The following is a 12,088-nucleotide window of genomic DNA, read 5'->3' on the forward strand; positions in this document are numbered from 1 at the left end:
CATTAACCTGCCAGAGTCGCTGATGTTCCACTTGTCGCAGCCATCGTGGATTTTCCGTTGCCCGATAGTGCATATTATGCCGGTTTACGTTACCGCTGTTGGTGAATGACGCTTCGTCGCTAAATAGAACGCGTGCATCTGTCATGGTCCCGTAATTTCTCTTGTGCCTAGTGGCAGAACTGTACACGACGTTCAAAGTCGTCACCATGCAATTCCTGGTGCATAGAAATATGGTACGGGTGTAATCGATGTTCAAATGGTTCAAATGGCTCTGAGCACTATGGGACTTCACTTCTGAGGTCATCAGTCACGTAAAACGTAGAACTACTTAGACCTAACTAACCTAAGGACATCACACACATTCATGCCCGAGGCAGAATTCGAACCTGCGACCGCAGCGGTCGCGAGGTTCCAGACTGTAGCGCCTAGTACCGCTCGTCCACCACGGCCGGCTTAATCGATGTTGATGTAGCATTCTCAACACCGACGATTTTGAGATTCCAGATTCTCCGCACTGGCGGAATGTTACGTGATACCACGTACTTATACGTTTGTGACTATTACAGCGCCATGTATCACAAAGCGAAGAAAGTGGTCCAACTAAAACATTCATATTTCTTTACGTACTACACGAATATGTAATAAAAAATAGGGGTTCCCATTTCAAAAAACGTAGTTGATGTCCCATTGACCTACGGCAGCGCCATCTAGCGGGCCAACCATAGCTTCATCTGGTTTCTCCCTCCAAGCTATACGAGTTTCGTTCTTTGTAGGTTTTTCGTTTGATGCTTATTTTGTGAGGTATTTGGCCCGGTCACTATCAATGTACCACCCTGTGTACAGGGCCCGGCTGAAGAACCGTACGTCCATGACAGAGGCCAACGGTCGCCGAAGCGTACAGCTCACACGTACATTAGCCAGCTTGGATGGGAAAATGAGGATCATAGCCGCTATAAGCGATTAATGGCACTACTTCATCGATAAGTAGCGCCCCCTGAGAATGAAGAATTAACTTCCATCACCCATGCAACCAAGACAGCACCGGAAATAAGAGACTACGAACTCACCAGACAACACGAGAATACAAGCAGTCAAAGCCACCGGGTTAGAACTACGCAATAGTCCGCCTCGAGGGCTGCGCGGTCAGTGCGTCAGATTCCTAACCGAAGGAGCCCGGGTTCGGTTCCCGGCAGGGTCGGAGATTTACTCCGCTCGGCGACTGGGTCTTGTTTTGTCCTTACGTTCAAATCGTCGCAACTGACAAGAAAATCGTCTCCAATACGTTACCGCATCGTCTTTCCATCACTGAGATGGCGGAAAGGGCACGACCCGAAAGCCAAAAAATTGAAGTGAAAATAAAATAAAGTACAAACTTCGCTGATGTCTACAGGGACGAAAGTAACGTTCGCATGATGTGCCGCTGCCAAGTAACATATAGCGATGATATTTGAACTGTACATAGAAAGAACTGCTACAGTATAGTATAGTACGGTATAGAATATAACTGAAAGAAATACGCAACGAGACAAACAGAAATGGCACTTTTATTCATAGACAATAGTTGCACTGGCGTCAACGCGGTTTATGATGGTCCCCTAGACATTACAAAAGGTGTGTGATCACCACGGACTGCACTGCGTGCTTTGCAATGTGCTATCATATTGGCTACAAGGTTGTTAAGGGGTTCTCGTGGTAGGGCTTTCCAGTCCTCCATCGCCACCGTTGACAACTGCTGCATGGATGCTGGTGCATTTGTGCGTGCTGGAATACGTCTCCCCAACGCATACTACATGTGCTCGGGGGAATAGATAGGCCAGTCTATTCGTCGAATATCCTCTCGTTCCAAGAACTCTACATGCGGTCGCGCATGATCATCCTTAACAATGAATTCAGGGCCGAATGCACCCCTGAAAAGACGCACGTGGGAAAGCAATACAGTGTCACCGTAATGTTGACCCGAAAATGTATCGTGTGCAAGGATTTGGAGGTCAGTAAGCTCATGCACTATTATGCATTATCTTTCCCCGCACCGTGACACCTGGACCACCAAAACCAGCATGTGTAACAAAGTTCCTGGGTGCATTACGTGTTCCAGCCTCTCGCCATGTAAAGTCATGTCTAGCGCTGGTGAAGGAATTCCTTACCAGTCTTCTAGCCAACATGCGAGTGAGTCTCAGAGCATGCATTGCCATATGCGGTGGCCACACTCCGTATTATGAACCATTTCCCCTGTGTTGTAATGTTTAGCTGAGCATAATAAATTGCGGTGAGTTTACTGTAATTATTGTCTCTGAAAAGAAATGCGACTTCTGTTCGTATCATTGCGTATTTCTTTCAGTTACGTTCTGTACTATACCGTAGCAGTTCTTTATACGAGGCGTATTTTTTGAGTAAGTACCGTTTTGAAATTAAAAAAGACGCGCCAAAATATCTCAATAATTTCATTTTTAAATGAAAGCCTGTACCTTAATCTACTTTTCTACATAATTTCCGGCAATGTTGAGACACTTCTCATAACGTTGTACCAGTTTTTGAATACCCTCCTCAGAGAAATCTGCCTCCTGACTTGTTAACTACTGCATCACCACTGTTTTTACTTCATCATCGTCTTGAAGACGCTGACCGCCAGGTGTTTCTTCAAGATGAAACATGGGTGGCCTACGTCACACCAGAATCAAAGCAACAGTCCTTGGAATGGCGGCATTCAGATTCACCCACAAAAGCGAAGTTTAAGCAAACAATTTCTGCCCTGGAAATCATGTGCACAGTTTTTTGGGACAGAAAAGGAGTATTGTTTGTGGAATTTCTGCCTCGTAATCAGGCAATCAATGCAGCCGCCTACTGTAAGACACTGCACAATCTGCGCCGTTCAATTCAGAACAAAAGACGTGACGAGTTGAGCAAGGGCATCGTTTCGCTGCAAGAAAATGCCGGTCCGCATGTGACGAATCAGACCAAAGATCTCATCACATCTTTTCGATGGGAAACTCTAGATCATCCTCCGTACAGCCCCGATCTTGCGCCCAGTGACTACCATCTGTTCCTGCACTTGAAAAAAAACCTGGGCGGTCAGCGTCTTCGTGACGAAGTCAAAATAGTGGTGATGCAATGGTTAGCAAGTCAGGCGGCAGACTTCTCATGAGGAGGGTATTCAAAAACTGGTACAACGTTATGACAAGTGCCTCAATATTGACGGAAATTATGTAGCAAAGTAGAATAAGGCACAGGCTTTCATTTAAAAGAAAAATTATTGAGGTACCTTAGCACGTCTTTTTTTAATTTCAAAAGGGTACTTACTTAAAAAACACGCCTCGTATCTACTGTCCAACTTTCGCCGAGCTGTGTAACGTGGCAGTAAGATATCGTGCGAAAGTTACTTTCGTCCTTAAGTTTTGCGCACCAGTGCAGTTGTGGATGAAACGTCTTTAGGCTTACTGGATTAGCGGCTAGAAGAGCTCAACGCCGGCCACTTGACATGCTAGCCACGTGACAGATTCGTAACTGGGTACTTTTTCGTAGGATTATAAAGATAAATAGGGTTTCATATCCGGTCAACGGTGAGGTAATTTGAGCCGTATCACATCTTCAGGTTCAATAGGAACACCCGGCGATTGCGGAAACCGCGGCAAATTCGTATCTGAATGGCTGAATGGGCATATGAACCCAGGACCTCACGAATGCGAGACCGCTGTAGTCTGTTGGTAAACTAAAGAGCGAGATGGCGAGTACCGACTCTCTCTCTACCCAACTACGTCACACGGAACACCTACATGCTGCTTCTCGATTTTAAAGCCGGCCCTTCCGCAGCCCACATTTTAAATCAGTGGCAACGCAGCGCTCAGAATCACCTGGGAGTGTTTATTTTTCAGTAAATGTATTAACAATACACGAAATACAGATGTTAGTGTCTAATATATAATATAAGTACCGCAAGAAATGCACATCAACAGGAATCTACCCAAAACCACAGTATGCTACATTCCACTGCTAGACGGAAAGGCGAACTTCCAATTCTCCCACCATAAGCGCTGCTTGTTGTTCAATTTTCAGACAACCACGGTTATGTATTTACGAGGGACAGTCTTGAAGTTCCGAATTATAATCTCGAAGAAGTCGAGCTGGGACTACGAAACTTGTTGCGTAGTTAGTCCTTCTCTACACACTCATCCTTCTATGTGACACATTTTTCGAGACACTGGATGATTTATTGTAGCAATACAACTCTTTTGTGAAAGATTAGGGAAAAAGGAAAGAACATTGGGAAAATCAGACGCAGCGCTGACAGACTTTTAGTCTGCTGCGTTAGCCGTTTGCGTTAATGCTGCTGTTTCACGGCTGGCCCTCTCACTTGGTATACAACAGGTGAGTAAAAATGGGCTTCGATTCCTCAAATGGTTCAAATGGCCCTGAGCACTATGGAACTGAACTTCTGAGGTCATCAGTCCCCTAGAACTTAGAACTACTTAAACCTAACTAACCTAAGGACATCACACACATCCATGCCCGAGGCAGGATTCGAACCTGCGACCGTAGCGGTCGCGCGGTTCCGGACTGAAGCGCCTAGAACCGCTCGGACATTCCGGCCGGCCCCTCGATCCCTCTTTGGATTTTTCCTGTAGCTGGCTAGTCATCAGATGCGAGGTTTACCACTGTCGTCAGCTCCGGGTCACACCACAATGTCACGTCCGGTCTGTGATTCCTTGGTATTGGGTAACGAGTATGACCGAAAGGTCTCCATAAGGTTGCCACTAACTCTTCTTCCAAGCTAAGCAGCTGTTCTCCCTTTGGGTTAGTTCTAGTTCACTATCAAATCGGGTACTATGAGTTGTGGTCTCTCCCAAGAAACACTTTGTCAAATATGTGAACAATTCTCTGCAGACCTTTAGGTATTATTTGTGCACTGGTTCGTAGGTATGCCACTATTAATGTTACTTGTCCTGTAATTGTCCAAATACTGCTGCTGCCTCAAGTTGTTGCAAAGGGGGGAGGGGCGCAGTCATTCTTCTCAGTGTGTATGAAAGCACTCAAGGTGCCTAGGCAGCAAGACCTAGATTCAACACATGCAAGTATTACAAAAGAAGATCTTCCGATGGGTACTAAGGCGTCAAGCTAAATATGGATACTAAGGTGAACAGCTAAATACGAAAACCATTACAGAAACACTGGTAAACAGAAATAGACGAGACGCTGAACCAACAAAGACTTGTAATTCGAGACATAGGCGCCACCAGAGCAGAATCCTGGCATCAGTACAGGGCCCAAAGGCTTTTATAGAATGTACTAACTCCTTCTCCAGACCCTGAAGGCCCTAGGCATTTCGACAGGCCGCCGCGTCATCCTCTGTCACTCGGCGTCGTGTGCATGCGGTATGGGGGACATGTGGTCAGCACACCGCTCTGTCCCCCGTATCGCCGATTTGCCAATACCTTGAAGCCGCTACTTCTCCAAGTAGCTTCCCAGTGCGCTTCCTGAGGGTGAGTACCGCTACTCCCAGCAAGAAAAAGTCCTTGGGAGTCCTGGAATCTCATTGACTGGGGTAGAACTGTCTTCAGTGATTAGTCCCATTCCGAACTGAGCTCTGATAACCAGCGAAGACATGTCTGTAGACGCCCCAGACAACGATGGGATACCAACCTGACTGTCTAAAAAAAAAAAAAGAAAAAGAACCTCCTCCCGAACAGACCATGAAGGCCCGAAGGTACCGACTGGCCGCCGTGTCATCCTCAGACCATAGGCGTCACTGGATGTGGATATGGAGGGGCATGAGGTCGGCGCGCCGCTCTCCTGGCCGTATGTCAGTTTCCGAGACCGGAGCCGCTACTTCTCAATCAAGTACCTACTCAGTTTGCCTCACAAGGGCAGAGTGCACCCCACTTGCCAACAGCGCTTGGCAGACCGGATGGTCACCCATCCAAGTGCTAGCCCAGCCCGACAGCGCTTAACTTCGGTGATCTGACGGGAACCGGTGTTACCACTGCGGCAAGGCCGTTAGCCAACCTGACTGTCGCCCGCCGTATTTCAGGACGACCAGCAGTGATGGTCTCGGGGGTCATTTCTTTTCATAGCAGGATCTCTTTGGCTGTCCCCCGTGGCACCCGTACAGCACAGAGGTACATCGACGATATTCTACGTCCTGTTTTATTATCCTTTATGGCAAGCCATCTTGGGCTTACATTTCAGCAAGATAATGCTCGCCCGCACACAGCGAGAGATTTTCCACTGCTTGTCTCCGTGCCTGTCAAACCCTAACTTGGCCAGCAAGGTCGCCGGATCCCTCCCCAATTGATAACGTTTGGAGCGTTATGGGCAGGGACCGCCAAGCAACTCCGGACTCTGATGATCTAACGCGCCAACTGAACAGAATTTGCACGATATGCATATCCTCAAGAGGATATGCAGCAACTCAATCTGTGGCAAGCTGAATAACTGCTTGCATAAGGGCCAGAGGCAGACCAATGCGGTCGGCTTTAGTGGCCGAGCGGTTCTAGGCGCTACAGTCTGGAACCGCGCGACCGCTACCGTCGCAGGTTCGAATCCTGCCTCGGGCATGGATGTGTGTGATGTCCTTAGGTTAATTAGGTTTAAGTAGTTCTAAGTTCTTGGGGACTGATGACCTCAGATGTTAAGTCCCATAGTGCTCAGAGCCATTTGAACCATTTGAACCAGACCAATGCGTTATTAACTCGCAGAATTTGTGAAACTCTTTCTCTTGAATAAATCATCTAAATGTTTTGAAATAGTAATCATTAATTTGTATTTGTTCATCAATTTATCGATTTCCGTCCCATTAGCATTACTGCTTCATGGTGAGTCTTTTCTTGTTTTGGGGTGTAATATACAGAACCAACGAACAGAAGAGAAAGTTATGGATCTAACAGCGCTTACAAATCCTCCTCCAGAGATGAAATAAAGTGCACCATTAAATCCTATCCTACCACAGATATGACATGACGGAGCTTTGGAAAAAAAAGAATCTCGAAATAGCTTGAGAAGCATACCATACTGAAGCAGTTTTTGCTACACCTATACTAAGTGATCAAAAATATCAGGGCACCCCCATAAACATACGTTTTCATTATTAGGTGCATTGTGCAGCCACCTACTGCCAGGTACTCCATATAAGCGACCTCAGTAGTCATTAGACATCGTGAGAGAGCAGAGTGAGCGCTCCGCGGAAGTCACGCACTTCGAATGTGGTCAGGTGATTGGGTGTCACTTGTGTCATACGTCTGTACGTGAAATTTCCACACTCCTAAACATCCCTACGTCCACTGTTTCCGATGTGATAGTGAAGTGGAAACGTGAAGGGATACGTACAGCACAAAAGCGTACAGGCTGACCTCGTCTGTTGATTGACAGAGGCCGCCGACAGTTGAAGAGGGTCGAAATGTGTAATAGGCAGACATCTATCGAGAGCATCACACAGTAATTCGAAACTGCATCAGTATGCACTGCAAGTACTATGACAGTTAGGTGCGAGGTGAGAAAACTTGGATTTCATGGTGGAGCGGCTGCTCATAAACCACACATCATGCAGGTAAATGCCAAACGACGCTTCGCCTCGTGTAGGAGCGTAAATATTGGACGATTGAACAGTGGAAAAACGTTGTGTGGATTGACGAATCGTACACAATGGGGCGATCCGATGGCACGGTGTGGGTATGGCGAATAACAGGTGAACGTCATGTGCCAGCGTGTGTAGTGGCAACAGTAAAATTCGGAGGCGGTGGCGTTATGGTGTGGTCTTCTGTATCATGCATGGGGCTTGCACCTCTTGTTGTTTTTGGTGGCACTATCACAGCACAGGCCTACATTGATGCTTTAATCACCTTCTTGCTTCCCACTGTTGAAGAACAATTGGGGATGGCGATTACATCTTTCAACACGATCGAGCACCTGTTCATAATGCACGGCCTGCGGCGGAGTGGTTACACGACAATAAAATCCCTGTAATGGACCGCCTGCACAGAGTCCTGACCTGAATCATGTGGAACACCTTCGGGATGTTTTGGAACGCCTGCTTCGTGCTAGGCCTCACCGACTGACATCGATACCTCTCCTCAGTGCGGCACTCCATGAAGAATGGGCTGCCATTCCCCAACGAACGTTCCAGTACCTGATTGAACGTACGCCTGCGAGAGTGGAGGCTGTCGTCAATGCTAAGGGTGGGCCAGCACCATATTGAATTCCAGCATTAGGAGGGCGCCACGAACTTGTAAGTCATTTTCAGCCAGGTGTCCGGATACTTTTGATCGTATAGTGTAAGTCTGTAGCACAACGGTGGGAAAGATGAGCAGATTCGGTGACCCTCAACCTACAGCCGTCTAGCCGGTGCTTGAGAAACCGAGGGGCACATTCGAGACGAGACGGCGTGCTTCCGGTGACAGTGGCTGCGTGGGAGGAAGGCGGTGGCGGAAGAGGGGGAGGGGGAGGGGTGAGAGGGGAGAGGCCAGGCAATGTGCTGCGTTGCTCAGTTTATTGCAGGGCTCGGCGAGCGCTTCTCAAAGCCTGTCTGTCACGAGGACACTAACGACTATTATTACCAAATTACCTTCTGGCGTTACCTAACAGGCGGCTGTGCCTTCCCCGGCGAAAACAACGGATTTGCGTCATGAGGTGGGCAATAAGATTGATTGCACAACAAACACACTGCGTTGTTTTCTTTCTTTCCCACATTTGTAGTGAATTATACGACTCGTAACTGCATTCGTCGTTACTGAAGCAATATATGCGAGTTATTTCTAATGCACTTATCTATAATTTGCGAATGTTATGGAGAGACGCAAATAAGTAGTCCAGAAATTAAATGTCATAAACGCCACGTTCTCGTTCTCCAGAATGCATAACTAAGGTCCTATCCTACGGAGCTTCTTCTGCATCTACTTCTACATACATAATCCGCAAGCCACTATACGGTGCATGGCGGAGTGTATCTTGTACCACTGATACTACTTCCCTTTGCTGTTCCACTTGCAAATGGAGCAGGGACAAAACGACAGCCTGGATTCTTCTGCACGAACCCTGATTTCTCTTATCTCGACTTCGCGAGCCTTATCCCAGATGTACACTGTGCAGTCACATTAATGTGGCCCTCTGTGAATAGCCTGAACAGCCACCTTATGCAGCGCGGGCCGCTGACGTAATTCCAGACCTCTTCTCCGATTAACAGCAGTGAGCATGTGTACGTGAACGAGACGCCTTCTGCGAGGGCCCACACGCAACAACGTTATATGAACGGTCGTTGAGCAGATACTGTTGGTAGCCACTTGGTTAATTTGGGCGTTCACTTGCTCAGCAGTTGCACGTCTATATTCCCGTATAAATCTCGGCAGCCGTCATTCACCCCTGTCATCTATGGCCCGCGGTGTACCACAATTGCTTCGGTGCCGGTTTCGGATGGCGTCATTTTTGCACGCAAGGTGTACTTTAACCACGTATCTCTTACTATGTGTGAAGTTATCACCAAGTGTACATTACCGTGACGGCGCTAATGTGCACCACGTTTGTATGGATTATGTTCAGACAGACGTTTGTGACGGTTGTGTACTAGTGCGATCGACATGTGGTTGTGTCGTATCCGACGAATACGTATTTTTTATCCACTGGCGTACAAGGGGCGTTTGAAAAGTCCGTGCAATGTCCGAGAGATGGCACCACCGGCGCGTATAGAGGTCATGTTTAGTTAGTAGCATCTTTGGAAAGAACGCACACCAAGTTTCAGCCATATTAGTCTATTTCTTCGTTTTCGGCATTCGTGTGAATCAAGTAAGTCGAGTGACTGTCAAAAAATGGACGAAAAAGAATTTCGTGAGTAAACATTACTCTATGAAAGGCAATACGCCTCTGGAGACAAAAGAAAAGCTTGATAAACATTACGGTGACTCTGCACCTTCGATTAGAAGAGTTTATAAGTGGTTTCAAAATTTTCGGAGTGGCCATATGGGCACAAGTGATGCTGAACGTTCTGGACACCATGTGGAGGTTACGACTCCACAAATCATTGATAAAATTCATGATATGGTGATGGATGACAGAATAGTTAAGGTGCGTGAGATTGCTAGTTCAGGAAGGCACGCATTTTAGCTCACGCAGGCTGGCGTGAGGTCTGGAACAGTACAAGGAAATTAGAACTTAGAAAAACGGACGTTGCTGGTGGAATACTTAACTTTAATCCATTAATGGTGAACGTCGGTCGGACGGTACATGAATCACAAGATCAATAGCAACTGATAATGGCGCCTTGCTAGGTCGTAGCAAATGACGTAGCTGAAGGCTATGCTAACTATCGTCTCGGCAAACGAGAGCGCACCCTGTCAGTGAACCATCGCTAGCAAAGTCGGCTGTACAACTGGGCGAGTGCTAGGAAGTCTCTTTAGACCTGCCGTGTGGCGACGCTCGGTCTGCAATCACTGATAGTGGCGACACGTGGGTCCGACGTATACTAACGGGCCGCGGCCGAATTAAAGGTTACCACCTAGCAAGTGTCGTGTCTGGCGGTGACACCACAGAAATGATACAGAATTTGGGGCGGACATCATTAAAACGAAGACGTTTTCGTTGCTGCGGAACATTCTCACGAAATTTCGATCACCCTCCCCCAAATGTGAAAATATTCAGATGACGCCAACGTACATAGGAAGAAACGATCATCACAATAAAATAAGGGAAATCAGAGTTCGCACGGGAAGATATAGGTGTTCGTTTCCTCCCGCACGCTGTTCGAAATTGGAATAACAGAGAATTATTGGGAAGGTGGTTCGATGAACCCTCTGCCTGGCACTTAAGTGTGAGTTGCCGACTATCCACGTAGATGAAGATGTTCGTCGGGTACTGACAATCGTATCTCACACGAGTAAGCGGCATCTTCTTGATCTTCAGTGACCACTCTTTATCTCATGCCCCTTAGTCGTATATGCCCTACCAGGCCTGGTAACAGCACTAAACACAAACAGTACTAATGCACTCTGGTGGCCGTTTTACCTGTCACAGAGAGTGACTCCCTGATCATTTACATACCCGCCAATGTTGTGTATATGGCCGTAGTTACATTTACGTCTGACCACGTCTTCTGCGAGCTTAACATTTTTTGTCAGGCACTGTACTTGTGTCCGTGCGGGCAGACATTCTAAGGATATCAGCTATGTGTGTTCCTGGAGAATCGCTGCAGTCTTTTCCCTTGTGAGGAAAGATTTCCGTCGGGGTAAGAAATGTGTGTGTTGACAGCTGGTAAGGGTACTGACGTTTATCATCACCTTCATCTTCATCGTCACCATCATAATCAAAAAGAATTAGTGTTGAGTTTTACCTAATTACAGTCTCAGGTGTGGATCGAGACTACATTTTTATAGTTGTTACTGTGATGGGGCCAGTGTCAAGGTTCCAATCCCAATCACGACTCTCCATCTCACCCGAAAATTTTACTTCGTAATAACGAGTTTGGAAGAGAGAGATGAGAAATGCAGGACGAAAGAGAGAGAAAGAGGGAGAGACAGAAAGAGAGAGAGAGAGAGAGAGAGAGAGAGAGATAGAGAGAGAGAGGGAGAGAGAGAGGGAGAGAGAGAGATAGAGAGAGGGGAGAGAGAGAGGAGGAGAAGGTTCAAAAACAGGCGAAATATTTTTGTACAACTGACCAGTGTATGAGAGACTTGGTGGAGTATTCTCCGTTCCTACAAGTACTTCAGAAAGCTGAGTTCGAGCACGACGGTAATTGTTGAGTTGTGCCACTTGCAACAGATAAAATATGACCAGTTCCATTACAGAGAAAGCGCGTACCATTCGGATAAGAAAGAGCTTACGTCACAGCTATTGCAGTTTTACACTGAGGCGACAAACGTAGTGGGATAGCGATATTCACATATACAAATGGCGGTAGTATAGGGTACAAAAGGTATAAAAGGGCAGTGCATTGGCGGAGATGTCATTTGTATTAGGTGATTCATGCGAAAAGGTTTCCGTGGGTCATGGTCGCAGGATGGGAGTTAACAGAGTTTGAACGCGGAATGGTAGTTGGTGCTAGACGCATGGGACATTCCCTTTCGGAAATCGTTAGGGAATTCAATATCTCGGGACCAGTGTCAAAAGTGTGGGA

At 47.0% G+C, this 12,088-nt stretch overlaps 1 protein-coding gene and 1 pseudogene across 1 annotated transcript in view; both read right to left on the bottom strand.

Annotated features, from left to right (window-relative positions):
• The window catches only part of LOC126419008 (putative fatty acyl-CoA reductase CG5065), a 251,137-nt gene that overhangs the window by 107,672 nt on the left and 131,377 nt on the right, over positions 1 to 12,088 (bottom strand). The window lies entirely within an intron of this gene.
• On the bottom strand, positions 5,876 to 5,993 carry LOC126420002 (5S ribosomal RNA; annotated as a pseudogene).

Source organism: Schistocerca serialis, chromosome 9, assembly GCF_023864345.2.
Source record: "Schistocerca serialis cubense isolate TAMUIC-IGC-003099 chromosome 9, iqSchSeri2.2, whole genome shotgun sequence".
Classification (NCBI taxonomy): domain Eukaryota; kingdom Metazoa; phylum Arthropoda; class Insecta; order Orthoptera; family Acrididae; genus Schistocerca; species Schistocerca serialis.